We start from the raw sequence: 25,313 nt of genomic DNA on the forward strand, positions 1-25,313 counted from the left end.
TTATTTCCACTCCCCAGTGTTAAAAAAAGAAATGAGGGGGAAAAAAAAAGCAAGGATTGAGATCCAAAAGCTCAAAGTTAGATTTAATTTCCTAACTAGAATGAGGCTAGCTTTGCCGTGATGTGAAAGGCATATGTAGGAAACATTTGTTCATAGCCACACGGTTGACCGTATGATTGCTGGGCTTAGTACTTGGATCAGGTTGTATTCCTGTCTTTAGACAGTCAAGCAGGTAAGAACCAGTCAAGTCTAAGCAGTTGAAGTGACTTAACTTCTTTCTTCCTCCCTTTTGAAAAATATTTTGAGTGTGCTTCTTGCCCCACTTCTTAATCCACATGAGAGAATGTAACACAGGTCTAAATGACACTGGGTTGGACAGCAACAAAGAGTTAAAGAGTGTATTTTCTGCCTCTTATTATGGAAGACTTTAATGATAAGTAGTTGTCAGGGATTTGTCTTTGCTTTCCTCCTCCTCCTCCTCCTCCCCCTCCCCCTCCTCCTCCTCCTCCCCCCTCCCCCTCCCCCTCCTCCCCCCTCCTCCTCCCTTTTTCTTCTTAAAGAGGGATTGAATCCAGGGCCATGCACATGCTAGGCAAGCACTCTGCCACTGAGCTACCCGCCCCCCCCCCCAATCCTTTATTAGAATTTCATTTTGAGACAGGGTTGCCCAGATTTCCCTTGAACTTGTGATTCTCCTGTCTCAGCCTCCTGAGCAGCTGGGATTACAGGTCTGAATGACTACCTCAGGCTTTTTGTTTGTTGGATTGCCATGCTGGGGATGGAACCCAGAACCTTGCACATGCTAGGCAAGTACTCTGTGACTGAGCCACACCCTCAATCCAGCTTTGCTTTTTTCTTAATTTTGTCATTTCTCAATTCTACCTTTGAGCTTCTTGTGGGCAAGGTCTACTGCCATAAGTTGTGTGAAGTGAATTCTAAGGAAAAACTGCTTTTGTCCCAGGTCCTTCATTGTTTTCATTTTTCTTCAAGGAGTTCTCACTTTGGTTGAAAATCTTAGTGTGACTAATGAAAAACTGTTAACTAGCTAAGAAAAATATTTTTTTTACATTATCTTTAAAAAGTATTTGGAAAAAGAGTGGGGCATGGTGGCACACGCCTATAATTCCATCAGTTTAGGAGACTGAGACAGAAGAACAATGAGTTCAAAGCCAGCCTCAACAACTTAGCAAGGCCCTAAGCAAATCAAGGAGAACCCATCTCTAAATAAAATACAAAATAAGTGATGGAGATGTAACTTTGTGGTTAAGCACCCCTGAGTTCAATCCCCGATACCAAAAAAAAAAATAGTATTTGGAAAAAGGATTATATTTGGAGAATATTATTTGTTACTGTTTCTGCAAGATCCAAATAGCCTGGTGAAATTTTAGGGCTACAGTTCCATTTTGCCATATTAAGCATTTTGCCATTCAGTACGTGCATCCTCAGTGCGTGTTATGTTACTGGCACTTGAGTTTTGAGAATGCTTTTTTTGTTTTTAAATTAATTTGCAGCTGGCCAAAAACAAAGGCTAGTTTGAGGATATTATTGGAATTGTGCTATGTTTGAGAAACTTGATTGTCAGAAAATATGTCTGTAATTTGTTGAAGTGCCTAGATATAAACTTAGCTTTACTGGAGACCACATCACAGATCTGTGCCTCCTACCTTAGCATGAAGATAAAGGCAATTCTGTCTTCTTATCTCTGTTGTATTCCATTGCAACTAACTTCACATGTTGCCACTGAGTGGTAAGTACACTAGATTGACATGATTTTTTTGTATTTTATACTTTTTATAATTTATTATATCTTGTAGTGTTTATGCATAAAGAATGGTAAGATTAAAAAAATGAAGCCTTTTCTATGGGCTAATTTAGGATTACTAACAGCTATAAAGGCACTTGCAGGGCTGAGAATACAGCTCGTGGCAGAGTGTATACTTAGCATGCGTGCATGAGGCCCAGATAATAAAAGAAGAAGGCATTTGACCACTCTTTTTTTCTGTTTTGCTCATACAGGATGATGAATAAAGGATGGGCAAGAATTTGTACTGGGGTGTTCTAGGAGAGGTGTTTGTTACCACTGCATTTTGTGTAGTCTACATCATTTCATATGACCTTTGATGGCTGTTCTGGTGACCTGGGCTTCACATCCTTCTGAGAAACTGTAGATTTTATTATGGAATGCTTATACAAATAAGATTTTAAAAAATTATTTTTTAAGATGGGGCTCTTACTATGTTGCCCAGCCTGACCTGGAACTCTGGGGCTCAAGTGATCCTTTTGCCTTAGAGTCCTGAGTAGCTAAAACTATAGTACATGCTACTGTGCCCAGAAAATAAAATAAAATAAATAAATTTCCTATTTCTCAAAATAGAGGTCTTTTTTTTTTTTTTATTCTTCTGCTTCATTATACGTTAGTCATTTGTATACTTACAGGCGTTGTCTGTGTGAGAATTTCTCTCTTGAAAGCTTTTGAGTTGTTTTTCAGCCTAAGTTGTGTACCTTCCAGCGAGCACTATCCCTGCCTCTTACTTAGGAATACAAAATAAGATGCACGTTGAAATGCTTATCCTTTAACTCTGAGCAGGTATCAGTGCAAACCCAGTATGTATCATTATGTGATGAGAAATATATATTTTTTTTATGACTAGGAAAAAGTTTTTGGCAAAAAGAAGTTCTGTCCTGTTCAGTCAGCTACTGAAATGGAACTGAGTCTTCTTTTATTAGGTGGGTCTTTGAAGTTGGGATGATTTAATGCTCATAGTCACCTGTGAGTGTTAGTGCAGTGAGTCCCTGGAACCCTTTGTGCTCCCGAGGAGGCCATTTATGTAGCAAATGTGCAGTGAGTAAGCGTATTATGACTTTTCTAAATAGCATGCTGTAGAGCAGATGATATTTTGGTATACTGGAGTGCAGCAGCTTAGCCAGAAGGTGTCAAGTGGAGACTCAGGCACTTGGTCAATGCAGTTATAAATTTCTACTCTTCACGTGCCCTATTTTCTCTGTGTGAGTTTGTAATTGCTTTGTAGTAATCCTGTCAATTTGACAAACAGAAAAGTCAACAAAAATAAAATCTAAGTGGTCAATTCTAGAGTTTTTTTTTTTTTTTTCTTACAGATTTTTTTTTTCTTCTCTTGTACCTGGGATTGAATCCAGAGGTGCTCTACCACCAAGCTGCATCCCCAATCTCCAGCCCTTCAATTTTAGAATTTTAAGTAAGTTTTTATTAAAATATTAAGAATGAGGATTACTATCAATTTGGTTTCTCTTACCATTCCTCCAGCTGATTGCCTCCTCTGGCAAGTTGACTGCTTTACTTCAGGCCAAATTTTATTCCTTTTAAAGACAAAGTTCATGAACTTTGTACCTGCTCAGGATGTGTGGAAGCTCTGCTCTATAATCATTACTTTGTTGATTCAATGAAAATTCGGTGCATTTGAAACCTCCCTGACCATGGATTCTTAATGCTCTTGTCACCATGTTGTCATTGTTGCTCTGTCCTTTACCACACAAAGCTGGTAACAGCCACTTGCAAATCTAAAACATGTCCATATTTTTCTACAAAGGTTTTTGGCATTCTTTCTTGGCATTCATATTAAGGAGGAGCCCAGGGATGGCCCTTCCGATTTCTTGAGGTGTTTAAGAATATGTGGCTAATACTACTTGCTGGAACCGACCTTGGAAAAATTGAACTGGTGCCATATTTTTTGTGCTACTATTGTGTCTGACTATAAAATGAAGGAAGTGCTAATAACACTTCCTACTTGTTTAGCACGTTTTCCTCCCCAGCTCTCAGAGGAGTTGGCCAATAGCAGGCTGGATCTCCAGCCTCTGTTTCTGTTCTTTTCTAATTCCTGTCTTATAATGTTGAATAAAACTTTCACTTGTTAGCTGCTTCTTTTTTCTTATGTTCTCCTAAAAATTAGAAGATGATATTTGTTTTTTCATTCCCATTTCTCAGATACTGAGAACAAGGCACGTCTCAGCTAAGTATTTGACCTGGGTTTATGCTGTAATCAGTCGCAGAGCCAAAGCAGACTGGGGATCCTTCCTTGGCTTCATTTTATTACTGAGTCAGTTTCTCTCCTTTTCAGCTACCCTTACAGGACCAAAGAAAACAATTTTCAGGTGCCAAAAATATTTCCTGCATCTCTTCTTCAGTGTTCCAATGTTAGGATTTACACTAGATTTATTGTCTGAAGTAAAGTTTCATTGCCAGTTATAAACATGATCTGCTCCCATATTATTCCTGATCTGACTGCTGTCCCAGAAGGTGATGGATAGTTGGAGGAAGATTATAATGAATGCAGCCCCTATTTTCTTTTTGCCCTTCTAAATTTGATTTAACAAGTTGCTTTCTGCCAGGAAATTTCATGAATGGTCAGATTTTAATAAGCCAAAATTTTTTCCTTTATAATAATAAATGTAACAAAATCTCTCCCCAAGGTGGATTTAGCTAGAGTAATACTTGTGTGAGTACTTTCTGAATTTATAGGTAGAAACAACTCCAATCACTCTTAAAATGTGTTGTTCTTATAAAATGTGATCACTACATCTGAATATAATTTATGTTTGGAATATGTTGTCCTCAGTTCTTTTCACTAGTGAATGTTGATAGAGAATGTAAGGAGCACTCTGTAAAAACTAGAAGAATTGACTGTTCTGCTTTCAAAACCCTTTTTCAAAATCAGACTGAGGATGAAATTTTTGAGAGTGACAGTCCCTTTCCCCCACTTCAAATTAACAAAAGTGAAAGTTGCATTTTGGTCAATTTTGTACATTCTTCTTAGTGAAACTGTAAGAATCGGAGTGAATGCACTTCACCTCTATTCCAAGCAGTTCTGTTGTTCTACTGCCCTCCGCCTGTGCTTGTACCCACACACCGCACAGAAAGAGTTCATTCTTGCTCACATGCAGCCACAGGAGGCTAGCTCCTATGGTCCTGGGCTCAGTGGAAATTGGCAGCCTTTCTCCTCTTGCAAACAACAGCCTAACATCACCTCAGGCAGTGGTGATAGTGGACCCACTTCAGAGATTCTCAATTGGCAGAACTGTGGAAGGCCTGGCTTTGATCATCTTCTGTCACACTTGAGTAAATGCAGTGCAGAGAAATTTGTTAATGTCGGAAATACTAGGGTGGCCCTTTAAGACTGTTTTTAAAGTACAGTACTTATCCCTGCATTTTCATATGTAATCTGAACAACAAACCTGTGTGATAAGCAAGAGAAATGAAGTCATTTCTATTTTAAAAATGTGCCAACCCAAGTCCAGGGAATTAAAAAGTCAGTAGTGGCAGTGGAGTGACTGAAATTTAGGCCTTCCAATCCCTGTCTTGTCTCTCTCTTCACTGTTAAATAACTTCTTTAGAATAGTAATTATTAATTGTTCTGTTCTGTTACTCCCTCTCCCATCTAAACTGTGTAGGATGATGATTTATGAGTTTTTTGTTTTTTTTTTTTTTCCATTCAAGACATCTGTGCCTTAAAATCAGATAGTCTTGCTGCATAGGGATCTCCTAGACAATGAGACACTCCACTTCCCTGCCTCTGAGAGTCTTTGGAAACATCTAGCATTAAATCTACACTTGCGAGCTTAATTGGGAAGATTTATTAACAAGATGATCCTGCTGCTCATTTGGCTTGTGAAAGCTACATAAAATTGAGAGGATGGATGATTGAATTATTGTTGTTAACTGGAGGAGACAAAACCAACATGAAAGGACTGTTTCATTTGTTAGAAATCAGAACTTTGTTGGGGGAGAGGGAAGAGAGTTGAAGAGCTACTAATTAAACTAAACTAGTTCGTTTTATAAAATAGTTGTCTTTCTCAAATGCCCACTTCTGGTTCATTTTCAGGCAGTTACAAAACGTGAAAAAAAAGAACAATTACCTTCTAGGTTTTATATAGCTGCATGTATGGTTTGGGAATACTTCAGGTTGCAGGTAATGCTTGGTTTTCTGTTTGTGACTCGTGAGTTAATTTTTCAAGGTGATATTAAGAATAGGCAGAAGGAGCTGGACATGTAGCTCAGTGATAGAGAGTATTTGCTTAGCATGTTTGAGGTCCTGGGTTTGGTCCCCAGTGCTGCTAAAACAAAACAAACAAACAAAAAACTATTAGGCAGCAAAGGTGTTTAGGTTCCTGTGGATTGACCACAGTAAATTACATGGACCTTAACTTCTTTGCTGAAAGCCCCAGACTCCCAACAAGCTTACCTAATTTTGAGGCATATATTTAGAGTATGGAAATTAATATTTATTTTAGTTTTCTTCGGACATGAAATATTTAAAAAATAAAATTCTATACATTAAAAAAGCAAATATAATTTTTTAAAATGAAACTTTTTAAAAATATTTTTTTAGTGTTGACGGAACTTTTATTTATATGCGGTGCTGAGAATTGAACCCAGAGCTTCACACATGTGAGGCAAACACTCAACCAGTGAACCACAACCCAGCCCCCAAAAGGAAACTTTTTGTTTTATTTTATTCTGTGCAGTGGCTGTAACCTTGAGCCCTAGGTCCTGTACTTGCCAGGGAAGCTCTACTACTGAGTGTACCCCTCTCCCCAAATAAACTGCTTTTAAGAAGTGCACTCTGGCACATAGTAGGCACTCTAAAAGGAATTTGAAATAAAAACATGATGATCATAAGTTAACTATATTAGCAATCTCAATATACTAGCATCTATATAATACTTGACTAAACTATACCTGAGAAATAAGTACATTTGGGTGGGGGAAAAATAATCTTTATTGAATAACTTGAAACAAAAGGATGTATGTTTTGCTTTAATTTTTTTTTTTTTTTTTTGTAGTTGTAATGCTGAGAATCGAACTCAGTGCCTCACATATGCCAGCCAGGCAAGTGCGCTACCGCTGAGCCACAGCCACAGCCCTGTTTTGCTTTTTAGTTCATTAAATGGAAGAAAAGTTTTGCCTTCACAAGATTGTACTGCCAGTGTTTTTAAAATTATAGCAGGCTGAGGGAATAGAGGTGAAGTGCATGAAACCTGCGGCAACAAAGAAAACAAGTCTCTGCCTTGTCACCGTCTTTCGCTTCTTTCGGTGACAAAGAAAAAGGAGCACGTAACAGCTGCCAGCCAAAGCCTCTCACTTCTGCTCTGCCGCGAAGGTCTCCAACTCTGGGGTTGCCGCGGGAGCAGAACCGAGTGGCCCGTGCAGCGCGCCGTGCAGGCTGCGCAGGGAGCTGCCTCTGAAGGGAGTGGCCGTGCAGTGAGCTGCTCGTGCAGCCAGCGCCTGCCGAGGAATGCAGTGCAGAAAGCAGCCCTTGCTCTTCCCCACCCCTGGCCTCGGGAGCCCACACTCACTGCTTACAGGAATGGCAGCCGCGGTTCTCTCCAACCAGTTAAAGTTAAAAAGAAAAAGAAAAGATTCCCCCAAGGGTCTCCCCTTATCATCTTACAGCAGTGGACTTTCTCAGCCTCCTGTGAGGTTGTTTGTAATTGTGAACAAATAGTCGTAAGGGCGGAGGTCAGAGGCTGGCTATTGAAGCCAGGGCGAGGGCAGAGAGAGACAGGTTGGGCTTTGATTGGCAAACTATCTTGCTATCCATTCCACAGTGGATGTAGTAAGAGCAGAAAACAAAGTTGGATTTTAATTTGAATTCTTCATGAAAGCACTAGCTTTTTATTTTAACATTTCAGAGTTGGTTGAAAAATACCTCTGGGGCAGGATGGTTACAAATAATCATAGCACCTTGATTTGTATGGAGCATTGTATTTCTAATTGCCCTAATGAGCATTATCCTGTTCAGCACCCACAGCCACAACTACCTTGTGAAGTATTTATTGTCTTTCCCATTTTAAAAATGATAAGCCAGAATTCTAAAGTTAGGGCTTGTCTAAGAGCACACAGTTTCTGTGCAGGGCAGCTGTCCTGCTCCAGTATTCCCTTCACTGTGCTAGGAACCAGCCCCTTGATAGCATCTAGCTTTCTGGTTGTCACTACTTCTCACAGAAAGCCACAGTCCAAAAACCACCGTAGTGACCATTTCATGTAGTTTACCATAAGAACAAACACATCATCAAAGGGCCACTTCTTGATTAACTTTGACTTTAATTATCAAACAAAGGAAGAGGAGCCTTGTTATTTCCTACCTTGAATCAGAATGGTAGTGCAAAATGAACAGTAGAGATTATTGAGTTTTAATATACATTTTTAAAAAACTGGAGTTAAAGCCCTTCATAAAGAAAGTGAAACTTCTGTTAGTTACAGAAACTAGGGCCCACTTCCTCAGACTAGACCAGTGTGTTCTTTCAAAGGACACCTCCTTCAAGAGGTCGTAGCTTCATCCCTAAAGCTAATTTGACATGAGCTTTTAACATATTTCTGAGAATCTATGCTGTGCAAAACCCTGTGCAGCCAGCTATGCAAGCATTTAGGATCCAGTGGGAGACTTAATCCAGGGGAGAATGTACCCAGGGTTGTGTTCAGCCATTTAAAAGACTCAGAATGTTACCATTTGACAAATTTGGCCCCAGTCCTCTGGAAACATTAATGAAGAAACCCTTTCTTATATGTCCTTATGTGGCCTCCCATTTGGACAAAAAAGTGATGATTTTGGCCACTTTGGAAGTTTTAGAATAATGCCACACAACCCTGAGAAACTTGTTATCACAGGTTTCTTTTTAGGCATTATCCCTAGATGTTTTAACTGAGAAAAGTATTTATTGCTCATGCCTGGTTATCAAAGCTTTGCTAATAACATTTAACTCCTTGGAGTAGATTTTCAAAGAGGTAATGGTGAGCAAACCACATGCATCATGGTCTTCCATGAGCACTGATCAGCTGAGAACCTGGAGGGCCTTTCTGGATGTACCCATGATCAGCTGGGCAGTCTCCAAATCAAGTTGAATTGAGAGAGAATGCAGAATGGATCACAATAATTATTAGTGTCATCATATGTAAGAGATCACCTTACCAACACACACTCACAGAATGCCATATAAACCTAACTTGCACCAAATTAAACTTGACTTTCTCAACAGTTGCTTCCAAAGCTGAGCAAACTGCATTGTGTAAATGGGTCATTCAGTGCAGTATTCTCCAAGGCATGCTCAGATACACAAAGGCAGCTGGGTTGTAAGTTTCAAAGACAAACTAGCCTCCAGTAAAGCAGGTATGGGAGGAGCTGTGTTGTAGTCTTAGAGGAAGAGAAGTTTCTCTTTAACTTAAAACACTGTATTCAATTTCCTAGTCTCTTGGCTTGGATTGTGCTACCTCTGTGAGTTCCAGTTTTTACTTTTTAGCCAACCCATCTTTTTATTCTCTTATATTTCTGCATCCAAGTCCTTGAACCACATGCAGTAGAACTTGATTATAATCAGATGGTCCTGCCCTTGCACAGTTCTCCTGGGCCTAAGAACTTGATGGGATGATTTGGGGTTAACTTAAAAAGAAAGACACTCCTTTGACAAAGGTCTGTGCAGTACCTTTTGGCCAAAGTGTATCTCACTGGCTTCAAATTAGGCTAGAGAGAAGGTCAAAATATTATAAATGGTGCATACATGAACTTTGCTATAGAGACTTTGAGGATCCTGCTTCTCTCTGCTTACCATGTTTACCCCCAAATATCCTTTGTTCCATTATAGTTGTGAAGATCAAAGTTGATCTTCAGCAACAATCTTTTTTTATATTTGTAGTTTTTTATGAATTAATTTTGTCTCTTACATGATCAGTGGAGGGTTCGTCTGTAGGTTTTAGGGCAAGAACCTATTTGTTGTCCCTTGGAATTGAAATTTTTAATTTATTAATTCTGTCCCAAGACTGTAAGAGAAGAACAGGCATTGTATATTTATTTGATTGAAAATGTCAGAAACTTGTGAAAGAAATTTGGGAGAGAACTTAGACATAAAGGATCTCAGAAGAAGTTGTCACCAAACTGTGGGAAGGGCAAGAATGCAGCTGACCCCAGTGTGGCCAGAACTCTCTTCATCTTTCATCTCTGCCTCCTTCTACATGCTTGATCATCTAACCCAGCAGCGCTTAACCACTGAGCCATATCCCCAACCCCTTTTTTTGTATTTTATTTAGAAACAGGATCTCACTGAGTTGCTCAGGGCCTTGCTAAGTTGCTAAGCTGGCTTTGAATCTATGATCCTCCTGCCTCAGCCTTCCAATCCACTGGATTACAAGCATGCTGTAGCTTGAAACATAGCCACCAGCAATTTATCATATAACGTCTGTCACTGAAATGTTCCCTGGACACCAAATTAACAAATCATAAGCAAGGAACTCATGATTAATATGATCGGTTGTCCCTCTCTGTGTTATTCAAAGGGAGGTGGGGTCATGTAGAAACATGGTGAAATGGGTAAAACTCTCCAGCATGTATATGCAATGCAACATGCTAGCCTCTTGTGCCTTTAAAAAGTTGGGCTGGAAACCCATAGTAAGAAATACATTTTGCATTGGGGTATACATATATACAAATTTAACTGGGAAAAAATTGTGAAGCAATATTCACTATGTTCCAGGCATTCTGATATTTTCTTTTGTATCGCATTGTAGTTCATCTTTAAATAATGCTAATTGTAACCTACCTCATTGATTTCATGACTCATTGATAGATAATATGTAAAGTTTGAAAAATGCTGTGTGAGACATTAAATGTAGCAGTTAAGCTCATGTTCAAAAGATATTTGGGCATGGATATTTATTGAGTCTTGTTGAAGAACTATCTTACATTCTAGTAAGATGCTAGGGTCTCAGAGGGTGACAAATATGTGATATGAGTGCCCTTTCCTGTTCCCATAGTGGATGTGCCAGCACTTCCTACTGAGGGGTATTCTGGAGCCAATTCCTCGACTCTTACAAAGTAAAACAAGTGCCATATGTTATCAGCCCCACTCCCCTCAGTTTTGGATTTACCTCTTGCTGAAAAACACTGAAATCTTGTGGATCTAGAAAATTTCCCAAAGTGCTTTCAGTTCTCTCTTAAAGTAAAACATCAACATGACATTCTTGAGAGCATTTTTATGGCAGCACAAAGTGCAACTTTGCTGATTATGGTAATGCTATGAAAGGATGGCTGATATCTTCACCTCTCCAGGACACTGTGGAAAAACTGAGGTCCCTGGGTTTTTTTTTCCTTCTGTCAAAAATTTGAATCTGTAGTCTTCCATCTCTAGAGTTACATTGAAAGATTCACACAGAAAATTGGTAAGGATAGTGCAGAATAACTTCTGAATGAGACATAACAACGCAGAGAGGTAGCATTCCTTACTGCTGACAGCCAGAAGCCCATCAGGATCCCAAATGACCAATGACCATGTAGTGCATCAAATCTAACTGTGAAATGCAGCACAATGCAACTTTTAGAAGATAATACTTAGGAAAGGGAAGGACTTCACAAACAAAACACAAAAAGTACTGGTCAAGGAGGAAAAGATTGATACATTTGACTACTATTAATGAACTTCAATTCACCAAAAGAAAGAAAAATACTAATTACACACATCACGGACAGCTCATATTACGAATATATAAAGAACTACTGGTGGGAACGTAAACTGGTACCACATGTGAGCAAAAAGGCTGGCAGTGTCTAGTAAACTGGGAAAAGATAACCCTACCATTCAGCAGCTTCACTCCTGGGTTTACACCCAGAAGCAGCAGTTCCTCAGACCTCTGATCTCACTTTACACTTGTTTTCCTTATATTTTTAATTATTTTGTGGTTCTGGAGATTGAACCCAGGGTCTTGCACATGCCAGGCAGGCACTGTACCACTGAGTTACATCCCCAGCCCCTATACATTCTTAAATATTATTGAGGACCTCAAAGAACTTACATTAATATGGATTATATCTATTGATTTCTACCACATTAATAATAGAAAAACAATTTTAAATATCATATATTTATTACATGTTAACATAAATTTTAAAAAATTTTTATTTTGTTTTGGAGTGCTGGGGATCAAACCCAGGGCCTTGAACATGCCAGGCAAGTGATCTGTCTTTAAGCTACACCTCTGGCACAAATAACTTATTATTTTTTTAATGAAAAAAATCACTAAACTTTACCAAAACATAAAAACCGTGGTGAAATAGTCATACTGTTGTAGTATTTTGCAAATGTCTTTACTGCCTATTCTTCATCTAAAAACAATACATCACAACTGCTAGAGCATCCTTTGATAGAAGACAGCTGGGTACTCATATCTGCTTTTTGTTTTAGAAGTTGTGATGTATTGTTTTGGCTGAAGAATATAAAGAAAATCTGACTTCACAGGTATGTAGTTGGAAAAAGGAGGAATATTTTAATAAATTCTTCAAATAATTGTGGATATTCTACTTTTATACTGTACTCTTGACAAATGGCAGTCTAAGAGGTTGGTGGCAATATGAAACCCAAATTCATCAAGGCACCTTTTTTTTCTTTTCTTTTTTTTTTGGTACTGGGATTTAACCCAGGGCACTCTTCCACTGAGCTACATTCCTGGCTCTTTTTTATTTCATATTGAGACAAGCTAAATTGTCTAGGCTGGCCTGGAACTTGCTATCCTCCTGCCTCAGCCTCCCAAGTCTCTGGGATTACAGGCATGTGACACCACACCTGGCATCAATGAACTTTTAATTTGTTACCTTATACATTGAATAGGTTTTTACTCATGAAAGATTAAGGAATATCATACAGTGATTACTTGGAACATATTGGTTTACTGAACCATGTGATCTTTACATGGTTCACATATTTCATTGTACAATATTAAAATATCACATTCTTTAATTTTACCACTGATTTCATCATAAAAGCATTATAAATATTGGGTTGTTGTCAAGCTAATAATGGCAGTACAAGTTTTCCAAAAATTCTAATTTTTCACTTGAAAGCCTGAATTTTATCACTGGGATGGGAACTGTGATAGGCTCACTGCCTGCCAGATCCTGGAGTCTGAATACCCATGGGTGGTCCCACAGTCCTGTCTTCAAGCAGAAGTGGCCCTGTGTGAGCTGTGTCTGCTCAATGGCAAACAAGCTCCCACAGCTTTTCCTCCGGGCACCGTGAGCCTCACCACTCAGAGCTCTGTGTGTGCGCCCCTCTCCTCACACAGTGCTGCAGACATGTGCCCAAGGGGAGAGGATCAGTAAAATAATGTTTCTCTTGCCTTGCCCAGGACATTTTGTAGGACACTGGTATGTTCTGTAGGTGTGGAGGAGAGGGTGTGATGACTGTCTGTCACTGTGTCACTGTAGGGCTCCTTCCTGCCTTTACTCTGGCAAAGGCACCAGCAGTTCTACCCATCCCCCATGTCAACAGTGAAAAAGGCAAAATACCTCCGAATTATTATGAAAATAGAGTTTTCATAATATTTGTGTGTCCTCTGAAAGGGTCTGGAGATCCCCAGGGATCCTGTGCAGCCCTCAGGACCCCACTTTGAGAACTGCCCTAGAGCATACCCAGCTCTTATACATGTGGATCATGGGGTGGGGGTGGGGAGCAGGGTATGTGAGCAAGAACTGCTCATGGCTGGAGGGGGGTTGTAGGATACTGGTAATGTTGTCTGTTTTGATCTGGGTGGGCATGTTTGTTCTAGAATTTGAAAATCTGTTCATTTATATTTTTGCACTTTTCTAAAAGTCTATTATCCTTTTAAGTTTTGTTTTGAAATCCCCCCCCCCCCCGCCCACGCTGTAAGACCTGTGCTCTAAGTTTTTAAGCTACATCATTAACTTTGGTTTGGTGATATGAAAACCACACTGAGAAGAGCAGAGCCAACCTTTGGTGTTTCCCTCTTTGTAGTGTACATAGGGTTTATTTGTTGAACCTTTTCTCCTTTGGGGCTGTGGTTCCTTCAGCTATATTACAATTGGGGTGCATTTTTTCCCCTTGTAGTTACTGACATGACTAATGATGAAACTTTTTTTTTTAATCTAAAACTTTATATGGTATTTAGTTATTTGAGACTCAGGAACCTTGCCATAGAAGCTGTACCCCTAACATCATTTTCTGGAAAGGGAACACAGTAAAGAGTGACTTGAGCAAGGACACAAAGTGGAGAGTAAAATTCTTAACTTCCTTTCATGACTTTCCTTTTATAGTAAGATTTCAGCATGACCATATTATCTTTGTACACTTTGTCTCATTGTATCTCTATCACACTGTGAGTTAAGCATAAAGGCACCAATATTTCCATTTTATAGATAAGAAGAGTGAGGCACAGGAAAGATCAGTGACTTATGTATAGCTGTTTCAGTAGCAAAGCCAGAACTAGTGTAGACTTCATTCTAGAATTCACCACCCCCCAACCTGGTTTAATTGTAAGTAATTCAAGATGGCCATCAAAATCTGGACCTTTTTATTCTTGAGTCATTGGCTATCTTTCTGGAAGCCATGTGTCCCTTCCTTGGGTTTATACTAGCATCAGCCTTATCCATTGTGCTTCCTTATATTCTGAGGCTTGGCATGAGAACATTTAGAGGACCACAGAGATGCATTCAATTTCAATTTTGTCTTTAGAGACTGAGTCCACTGAGGTGCACATAGGCTTCAACATGCACCCAGGTGCCATAAGCAGGGGGAGTGTTTATTCTCCATTTATCAGTTATCAAGATGACTGGAAAGTAGGGCTGCAGATGAAGGTGGCTAGCTTTCACATGGACCTGATCTCCCAATAGGCACATTTCCTCATTCCTTGGCACTGGTTCGCACACCAGGGTTGTGCATGCAGGAGTACAGGCACTAAGAGAAAAGATTCACTCCAGCATGGTTAATTGGTCAGGCAAAGAAATCACTGAGGCTCTGCAGTGTGTGTGGAATGGTGTCCTCCAGAGTTCATTGACTTAAATGGACACGTGGTCTTCACAAAGCAGCCCAGACTCTCTGGCAACAGAGTGAGGAAATTAGAAATAAGGGCTGCTTTTATTGTTTATCTTTTTTTCTTTTTTAAAGTATGATTTACCTTTGCTAAATGTTAGCATCCATCCCTGAATAAATGAGAACATTTTGGGATATTATGGGACCCATATTTCACAGCCAGAATCCAGATTCAGTGAATACTTTTCTCATTAAATCCTGAGGCATTATTTTAAGCATAAGGTCTCTTTAAAAAATTTTTTTTTTAGTTGTTGATGAACCTTTATTTATTTTTTATTTATTTATATGTGGTGCTGAGGATTGAACCCAGTGCCTCACATATGCTAGGCAAGTGCTCTATCACTGAGCCACAACCCCAGTCCCAGCATAAGGTCTTAATCCAAGTGTTTCACAAGTGAAGTATAACAGAAATCTAATAAATGAATCTGCTAATTGTGCTTTTCCTGATGCATTTCAAATAGGGCAGTCTCTAATTATAAGCAATCCTTCATACAAATGGCTGCTGCTCTTGCCCCAGTTTCCCCTTCTAACCAGGCCCAGATGCTGCAGCCACAGAAGACGCTGGCTCACATAGAATTGGAGGGTCAGAGTGGAGGAAGGAGGGGAGAAAATTACTGAAACGGTCCCTGGAAGCAGATCCCAAGAACACAGCTATCTGGTCCTACTGTGGTACTTTCTTGCCCTCTAGCCCACTACCATAGTTCTTTTTTTTTTTTTTTTAATCCTTGTCATATGCCACTAAATAGAGTAACTCATTGTGTGTGTGTGTGTGTGTAGGGGGGCGTATCATGGGTCTTCTTTAATGTTGGCAAAGAGGTTATATTGTAAAGCATAAGCTTTGGAGCCTGATCTTTGAACTTGAAATTGGGCGTTACCACTTCCCAGCTGTGTGACCTTTGGGCAGATTGCTTCACCTTTCCTGACAAGTCTGTTTTGTCTTCTGTGAATAGGAATAATTATACCTGCCTCCCAGGGTTTCCCTAAAGATTAAATTAAGACCTGTGTACATGTAGTGTTCATGACCCCATGCCTAAAATATAGTAAGCTCTCATCAAACAGTAGTTCTTATGGTCTGTGAAAACCAAGAAAAGGTTCACTGATGATCCATATGATATAAATTATTTTTATGACAATGTTTTTTTTTTTCCCCCAAATATCTAACTCTACTTCTTGGAGAAACTGATGGTAGGGTGGGGTGGGGGTGCGGGGCACAGTAGGAAACTTTCCTCATGGAAGGGCTAGGGAAAGGGCAGGCCAAGATGGGGAACTCAAGAGATTTTAAGCTTCATGTGGACCTGGGAAATGGGGAGAGAATTCTAAGGTGGGAGTGGGTGCATTCTGCCTGCACTGAACCACATACTTGTTTTTTGGACTCGGATTATTAACACTGTATCTGCCTTCTGGCTTGCACGTTCAATTACTGGAAGAGCTTAAATAACAAAATACCCCATGCTTTGGGTCCTGCCCAGCCAGTCAAATCTGAATCTCCAAGCGTGAGATGCCACCATACCTGTAGCACCTCAGGTAAAAAGTGTACAACCAGGGTTGGGAAGCTCATGAGTTATGTGTGTACTAAATATACTATTTAGGCCAACCTGGAACTCTACTCATTTTGACTTTTACACCAGTGGGAACTTTACACACACACACACACACACACACACCATCCCAAATGTATGTAGTTTTACCTTAACCAAAACTTTTTCCTTCATTGATTCAACAATTATGAGGAGTACAGAAGAGATGATACTGTCAGTGCTTTTGAGGTGGAGGGAGATTTATGCACAACTACAGAAATTTCCAAGGTAGCATGAATGCCAAGTAGAGATGCAAATTATGATGACAGTTAAGAGGAACAACATGGTATTTTGTTAGTGCTGGCAGGGAAGTTTCTGAAGGAAGGTATTATTTGAACAAAATCTTCAAGAACAGTTAGGATTAGGGACAGTGAGGATGAAGGGGGGAAGGGCATTTCAGAGGGAGGGAATATGTGAGGAAAAACTTGGAGATGACATTGTTCAGGGTTTATATGGAAAGTAATGAGTGGTTCTAGGTGATGGGAGCAGAGCATGTTAAGGGGATACATTCTAAATTTAAAGGGCAAAGAGTATACGAACCAGAGGGGGAGAGACCTGAGGTTCATGCCAAGGAATTTGGCAAGCTGATGCAGGAGGAGTTGAAGAGGAAAGTGATGTGGTGAGAACTGTTGTCTAGGAAGTTAATTCTGGTAGTAACTGAGAGAGGAGAAGAAGTTCGTGTGCTTCCATGGACATATGCCTTTCCTGAAGAAAAGAGGCTGTGCGAAGTCATGAGGGTCAGGTGGTGAGCCACAAACCGTGATAGTTGGGCCCACATGGAGAGAATGGGAATGGGAAGCAGGTGCTTGGTCAGAGGACAAGCTCATTCTTCATTGGATCCACCATTATCCAGTGTCTGCGAGTTATTCTGCAAGATCTATGTTAGCCCAATTCAAACCACAAGTTTGGGTTATTTCTAAGATGAAAAGGTGCAGAGAAAAAGCTGGACAATTTTTTTTGAAAACTACCCATTGAGCCTAGAAAATTGGAAAAATTGTTCAAGATGAGGTGTTTCCATTGCCACTTGCTCATAACTATGATTCTTCCTAGATTATTTCTAGAATAATCTAGGCAATCACCATTTCTCTGGAAACCATCTGAGCTCTTTCTTGAATCTCATTCTCCCTTTTTTAGGCATTCTTTATCTAATGGCTAGATAAAACCAACTTAGGAGTACAGAGTAATTCTTTATTTAGAAATAGGAAGAGTTTTGTTGTAAACCAATTCATGCAGCTGCAGAACTCTGATATCCAGAAATCAAGGAAGGAGTATGGGTGTGCATTTGCCCTATTAGCCCTGGACTCAGAGTCATGGGAGAGGAGAGTGATTTATGCCATTTCCATTTAATATAAATGTTAAGGATGAGAAGAAAGGCTAATGTTAGTGCTGCCTTAGAAATGAGATTAATTAGGTAGAACCATACATGGTTAATCAGGGAGATTAAGGGGAGGGAGGTGGCTTTCCCTTAGGAAGTTTCCTCTGCCTTAAAGAAAGTAAAAAGTCAACATGGATATAAAGACAATAAAAAAGACAATAGACAGCATTGAAACTTTTATTTTAAAAAACGCAATTGCAACCATTGAACTGCTTTTGAAAAACTTTGTCATTTGCTTATTCCATGTATGCATGTTTTTAAATAATATATAATGCATGATATAATACTGTATGCTAGAATATGCACTTAAAATATAACAATAATTTTCTTATATTTTTATATCATTTTATATTAGAAATTTATTTACTATTGTAAACATTCTATTTATAAATTACAGTTTATCAAGTCATTCTCTAATGTCAGATTATTATATTATTTCTTTTTTTAGGTCCTAGACAAACACTGCATGTTGTATCTTCCATATATGCCTTTATTTCTCCAAAATAGATTATTTCTCCAAAATAGATTCCTAGGAGTGAATTTATTGAGTCAAGCCTATAATATCTTTATAGTGAGTGTCACAGTTCCTTCTTTCACATTCTTTAACATTCTCATAATAATGAACCCAGAAATTATGGAGCTTTCTTATTTTACAGTTTTTTTAGTTTTTTTTTTTTAAATTTCAAATTCTCTTAAAGTTAGCATCTCACAAATACATCTTCATCTATAATTTAAGTTAAATAACTCAATTCATTAATTTATAGTTCTCTAAATAAGCTATAACCTTTATTATGTTTTTTAAAAACCCCACAAATTATATTCTTTTTTCTTCAGTATTTCCAAAAAAACAGCTTATATCACTATTTTGTTAAAACTATAAATCTCTATAAAATTCTAGGTTTTCTTTTCTTCATAAAGTGCTAAGTCAATTAAATCATATTTATATATTTAGTATGTTTCAGAATTTTTTTTTCATTTATAGCTTTTTAAAAAAAAATTACTGCACCATGGATAAAAAGGTGAAATTCATTGTGGTATATTCATATAGGTACATAGGAAAGTTTGGCAAGATTCATTCCACTGTTCCTCCCTTTTCCGTTCTTCCTCCCTCCTCCTCAATCCCCTTCCTCTACTCCACCGATTTCTATTTTCATGGAATACTGCCCCCCCCATCACATGTGCATGCACGCACACATTTGTTTTTTTCTTTCTTTGTTCGAGCTTCTGCATATGAGAGAAAACTTTCAACCCTTGACTTTCTGGGTCTAGCTTATTTCACTTAGCATGATGCTCTCCAGTTCCAGCCATTTCAGCAAATGTCATAATTTTATTCTTCTTTATGATTCAGTAAAACTCCATTGTGTATATATATTTTCCTTTAACCATTTGTTTGTTGATGGATATTGAAGTTGGTTCCATAGCTTACTTTGAAATTTTTGATGTTTGTACATACAGAAAGTTTGTGACTTCTATTAATTTTTAAAAGGAACTACCTAATTTTTATTTGAGCTGGTAAATATAGATCTAGAATATTAAAGCATATTTTTCTGTAAACTGCAAGTTATTTTGTATTCAGGTGAGTCTTTTTCTGAGGATTTATTTTCTGTGCATCTGATATACAGCTTTGTTAAGACTAAAATAAGCTCTGTGGCCTACAATAGCCTTCTAGCCAGTCAATCTCTGCCGTACTTCTCTTTCCCCTCCAGTTCATCCTATTCATTACTCCCAGATTAATTTTCCTAAAACACGGCCTACTGGAAAACCTTAATTGACTCCCCATTTCTAGATGAATTTAACATAATGCTAATTTAACCTTAGCATTTAAAAGCTATAACAGAACATGCCTCTGCAGGCTTATGAGAACCACTGGCAAAGACATCAGTGTACCAAGTGGCTCCTCACCTGTACCTACTAGTCAGACGCCTTGAGGGGAGGACCTGCTGAAATCCCACTCCCTTTTAAAGCTCCCCACTAGCCTGAAGTGCTTTGCTCTGGACCTGGAAGTGGTGGACCCAGCCTCACGTGCTGACAGACAGCACCATGCTCTCCAGCATGAATGCAGGCCTCTCTCTGCTTAGGCTTCTTCTGCCTGTAAAATGGGATCAAACAGTATCCTGTGAGAACAACTGCAATTATGCAAACAATAATAATTGGTACAGGGTAAGCCCTAAACACATGTTAGCTGCTACTCTTGTGTAGAAATAATAGTAGTAATAAAATCACATGCTTCATTTTCAGTCAGATGTGGGCTCAGGTCACAACTGTTTTTCTTCTCTCTAGATCTTATCCAAATTGCCTAATTCTTTGACCCTCATCTACAAACAGGGCTAATAATAGAGTTAACTTATTTAATATGAGATGTAAAATCGTTAGCACATTGCTACATAATAGACACAAAATCACAGCCAACATTTTAGTATGTGCCAGGCAGAGTTCTAAGCTCTTTATTCTTTAATTACATTTCCTGTCAAACCCAAGAGTTGGTACCACTAATATCATCATTTTATGAGGAAGAAACTAAGACACAGAGAAGTTCAGTGATTTTCTCAGGGTCCCACAGCTAAAAGCCATAGATTTCAGACTCAACCTACAGACTCCAGAGCTCACTCTTAACCTGCACTATGATGTAACTTCACATTATTATATTGAATTGCATTATTATCGACTTCCTTTATTTCCCCACATCTCTCCTGTCAACACTAGCTCCCTTAGGACTGTGGGTAATTATTTCTTTATGTCTCCTATAGCACCTAGCAAGTACTTCATATGTTGAAGACATTTAACAAATAAGTACTCAGTTGAGCATAACAAACATACCCATTTCTGACACCTGGTCACAGGTAAACTACTGCTGACTTTCCCTTCTAGGCAGGTGTCTTCTGGCAGGCAGTGTTCCACCCTCAATTTGGAGGGCTGTGATTTGCCCACTTAGCTACTTTCAGGAGCCTCTTCCCTCCGAGCTTTGAAAGCCTGTGTCCCCGGGAGGGCTAGAGAAGGAGGAGGCACAGGACTTGGGAGGAACTCTGAAGTACCAAGCATCTGGAAGCAGCCTGGTCAGCTATGACGGGAGGAAGAGCCCGGGCCGGGTAAGAGATGGCTCAGGGAAGGCAGGTTTAGCCTCCACCCTTCCTCTGTGACTGGGCTAGGAAGAAACCTTACCCCTGGACTCTACCACAGTTAACCCTGTGGACTGTGTCATTCCAGAGAGATGCTGCATTCTTTTCCCAAAGACATGGCCCTGTTTCACTTGCTATTTTCAAGGAGCCGTTTCTGAGCTGATTGTCTTCTGTGTCCTTGTGCATTCTACCTGCACCATGAAAGTGCCATCACATTCTCCTCCTGCTGCCACACTTGCTTCTGTGGATTTCATGATTATCCCTTAAAACAAAACAACAACAACAACAACAAATCTTTTTATTCTAGCTTTCTCCAAAGGAGAAATTTAGGTGTGCATCATTCTTTATTTTATTGCTTCTATTCTGAAAATTTGGAGATTTAATCACAATTGCTATCTTCCTGAGTAATCTGAAATTCTGTATTGCCACTGTGATTGTTTTTCTTTGACATTGACACTTTGATTTATTTTTTAAAACACTTTTTTCTTATTTCATATTTTTCTTATTATTACACAATATATATTCATTGTATAAAACTATGTAAAATGAAGAAATAATATGTTAAAAATAAAAACTAGGCTGCATTTTGCTAGATACTTGCTTCGAACATTTTGATAAATGTGCTTCTTTTGTTTTTTCAGTGAACATACACACCTTTCATAAAATTAGGATCTAACTGTGCATACTACATCTTAATTTGCTTTTATTGTATGATTTACACACATTATTCTTTGACTTGCTTAGAAATAATGGAAATGAATGAAAAGGAGACTTTATATATTGCTGACAATCAACATTAGGCATTTATTATTAATACATTTCTTAGGACCTAGGTAGCCTTTTGTCCAGACTCCACTTAGGTGTCTATCTCAGTTTTTCAAAGAAGAGTAATTAAAAAGAGAGAAAGAGGGGGGGGGAGAGAGAGAGAGAGAGAGAGAGAGAACCTTAAAAAGGGAGTTTTGAGGTGTTTTGAGGTGGTTTCCTCTGTGGATGGCAGGCACTGGCCTTCACTCTGCCATTTGAGTCCTGCTAATGAAAACAAAGCTGGCTTTGGGCTGTGCACTACTCTATGTGGTACTTGATTCTATATGCCTTGGTTTTCCACATGCCTTGCCAAATTGGTTTCCTGACCATGACCTTGTAGTTCAGCATTTCCCCTTCCCTCCACCCGTTTCCTGCCTTCACTTTTGATCATTAGAACTTTTTTCTTTTTTTTCACATGAATCCCATGGTAGTAATGTGGTAGCCAGATCTGCAATCAGGAGACCCCACCCTTGGTCCCCTGAAATCCTTTTTGGAAAAGTACATTTTACAGTTCTATACTCAATCAATGTAATATGAAACCACCACACTTTTTCTTTCTATTTTTCATCCAGATTTTGGAACAGAGTAACATTTTTCCCTCATTAATCTTGGCATGAACTTTGCTCTGGAGTGTTTTCGACTCTTACCTGTGTGCATGTGACTGCTACATCTTGTCCAGCCCTGACCTCTCCCCTCTGCTACAGTTCTGTACTTCTGGGTACTTTTAGGAGGTCTTCATTTAAGTATAATGTTGTCTGCTTTAAACTCAACATGTCTTAAATGGACCTAATTATCTTGCATACAAACCTGCTTCAGCTGCCGCTTCTTAACCACTCCCCTGCCCCTTTCCTATAGAACCCAATACTTTGAGTCTCCTGGAGTACTATCAGAACTGGTAAGGGAAAACAGTAGTGACCAGATGCAAAGAGAGTATGCAGAACTTGACAGCTTTCCAATCACTTTGAAAATATAATGAAATAAAATGCCAATCACCCAGCTATTAAAATTATAAAATACCTTGGAAAAAATTTAGTAGTAATTTTGTAAGATGTGTATTACAAAATCACTTTCGCTGAAGAGCTAAATACATACAGAAGAATATATTTTCAGATGGGAAGGTGTCAGTATTCCCAAACGTGGTCTGTACATTTATGCGATTTCAACTAAAAGTACCAATGGCATTTTTTTTTGTGTGTGTTTTTTATTGAGAAGGGGTCTCATTATGCCCAGGCTGGTCTTGAACTTGTGAGCTCAAGTGAACCTGAGTAGCTGGCACTATAGACATGTGCCAATGTGCCCAGATTGGAATTTTTAATAGGATTTAATAAGCTGATTCCAGTAGCCCTCAAAGTTTGGAATAGTCCCGACAAGTAGGAAGGAAAGTATACTGAAATCTAAAACATTATGGTGGGTTAGGGATGTAGTTCAGTTGTAGAGCACTTACTAACATGCAGGAGACCCTTCACTCCACAGCACCGCCAAAAAAAAAAAAAAAAAGGGACAAACAGATCATTAGAACAAAACAGAATAGAATCCAGAAAAAGACTTTAGAACTAAATTTAATATATGATAAATATAGTATTTAAAATCAGGAGGAAGTGGATGGACTGTTTGGTAAATTAAGGGAGACACAGAAAACACTGGCAAGGCCTTCAGGTGCCCGCATGCATGGTGTATCTCTTGGAGCACAAAATCCCTATGACTGGAGAGCAGGAGCTAGGGGTGGTAGGGAGACAAGATAAAGGGGTGAGCAAGGGTAAGATTCATGTGTCCTAAAAAGTCTGGGCTTTTATTCAAGTACCTTTTTCATCCTCAGATTGGTAAGAACTATTCTCTCATATTTTCTTCCATGTTCTTTTATACTTTCTTTTATTACATTGAGATCTTTATCTGGAATTTATACCTGCTCATTTTATGAGGTATGGATGCAACTTTCATTTTTCCAAACTAAATAGCCTGTTGTCTCAACTCCTCTCCCACAGATTTTAAATGCTGTTTTAAATGTCATCATTTGTCAAATTCTGTTTCTGAGCCTGTTTATGGACTATCTTCTGTCCCATAAATCTGTCTAGTCCTGTGCCTAGGTTAAATGCACACCTTTCATTAGTCATAAGTAATTGAGTGACATGGTGTATATGTAGAAAGATTGTCCTGGCCAGGTAGGATTTTGTTCCAGTAAAACTGAAGCAAGAGATAGTCTCTGCCTGAGCTGAACTGAAACAGCTGGGGTGGGATGGGCAGAACTTGATGCTTTCTGAGATAGGGTGAATATAGGGAGAGGCCTGAAGATCAGGATGATGCCCAGCTTTCTGGCTTTGGAAACTGGTTGGATGATGGTTGATATTTTTCACTGAGAGAGGAAGTGGACCAGATTTGAAGACAGGGAAAAGAGGCTTTGTTCTGGTTTGGGCATGTTGAACTTAAAATTTACCTATGAAAGTTTTCAGAGAAATAGACTTAGGCAGTTTAATTTGTAGACCTGAATCTCATTAAAGATCTGGGTAGAGAAGCATCAGCATAGAGCCCACAGTTGACATCATGGAGTAAATGGAAGAATACAAGGAGAGTGTGTAAGTGAACAGGGAAGGATGGCAGCCTGAGGACTACCTGAGGGAGCAGAGCCTCCAAGAGACTGAGAAGGGGGAAAGGTGAGTGTAGTCAATTTAATTCATTTAGCTGCAAAGGCAAGAAAGACTGATACTTAAGGAATGCATGGAGTTGAATGGTTTTTTGAGGGCTTTGTTTTTGTGTTGTGTTACTGGAAAAGGCTTCAATATTCTTAGATTGATGGGAAGAGTCCAGAAGAGGAAAAGGAAATAATTGATAGATCCTGGTTCCCAGAGAGACTGAAAATAAGAGCCCCAGAGGGGTTGAGATGCAGAGAAGGAATACATGTGTAAGTCACTTTATCAGGTAGGGTTAGTTAAGAGAGATGGTTTCTGTTTTCTCTGTGAAGTAGGAGAGAGGGGGGATGTGGTAGAATGAGGGGACTGAGGAAAGTGCAGAGTTTGAAATAGCTCCATCTGTGGAGAATGGAGAGAGCAATTCACTGGCCTGGCATGATGTTTTTGGACATGTGGAATTTGAACTCCAGGATGCAACATCTGTGAAAGGTGAGAGTCAGGAGCTGAGGCTGGAGCTCAGGTTTGCATAGGGAGATTTGGAATTATTAGATTCCTTAAATTAATGAGTCAGTGGGAAATGAACAATAGGCAGAGCAAATGGAATCAGAGAGTTTCTAAACAAAGATCTTGAAAAGGAATAGTAGAAAAAATAGAAATATTTATTAAGTATTACATCACGGTGACCAAGAGGTCCAAATAGAAGGGTGTATTCATGAGTGGACTTAATGTGGAAGAGTAGTGGGTTTGACCCTGGCTGCCCATTTGAATCACTTGGGGAACTTGAAGCAGGTGACTGTGCCTCTGACAATCCAATAGCAATTAAGTTGGAACCTTTGGGTATGGCCCTGGCATCTGTATTTTTCTTTGTACAATGAACTTCAAATCTGTAAGTAGGGTGTAGACTAAGAGAGACAGAGATGGAGTGAGAAAAAGTAATTAGACCTGGCAAGCAGATCATCAGTGGCCTCAGGGAGTA

General features: G+C 39.1%; 1 protein-coding gene across 2 annotated transcripts in view; it reads left to right on the forward strand.

The window, feature by feature from the left end:
- Positions 1-25,313, forward strand: part of Sertad2 (SERTA domain containing 2) — a 111,345-nt gene that overhangs the window by 14,335 nt on the left and 71,697 nt on the right. Inside the window, exon 2 of one of the 2 annotated variants that reach the window (XM_046422879.2) lies at positions 3,118-3,215. The exons of the other annotated variant lie outside the window; for it this stretch is intronic. The gene's annotated coding sequence lies outside the window, so the exon portion shown is untranslated. The remainder of the gene's footprint in view (positions 1-3,117; positions 3,216-25,313) is intronic. 2 annotated transcript variants of the gene reach the window in all.

This window comes from Marmota monax, unplaced genomic scaffold, assembly GCF_021218885.2.
Source record: "Marmota monax isolate L192 unplaced genomic scaffold, Marmota_monax_Labrador192_F-V1.1 WCK01_AAM20220418_F8-fsc00015, whole genome shotgun sequence".
NCBI lineage: Eukaryota > Metazoa > Chordata > Mammalia > Rodentia > Sciuridae > Marmota > Marmota monax.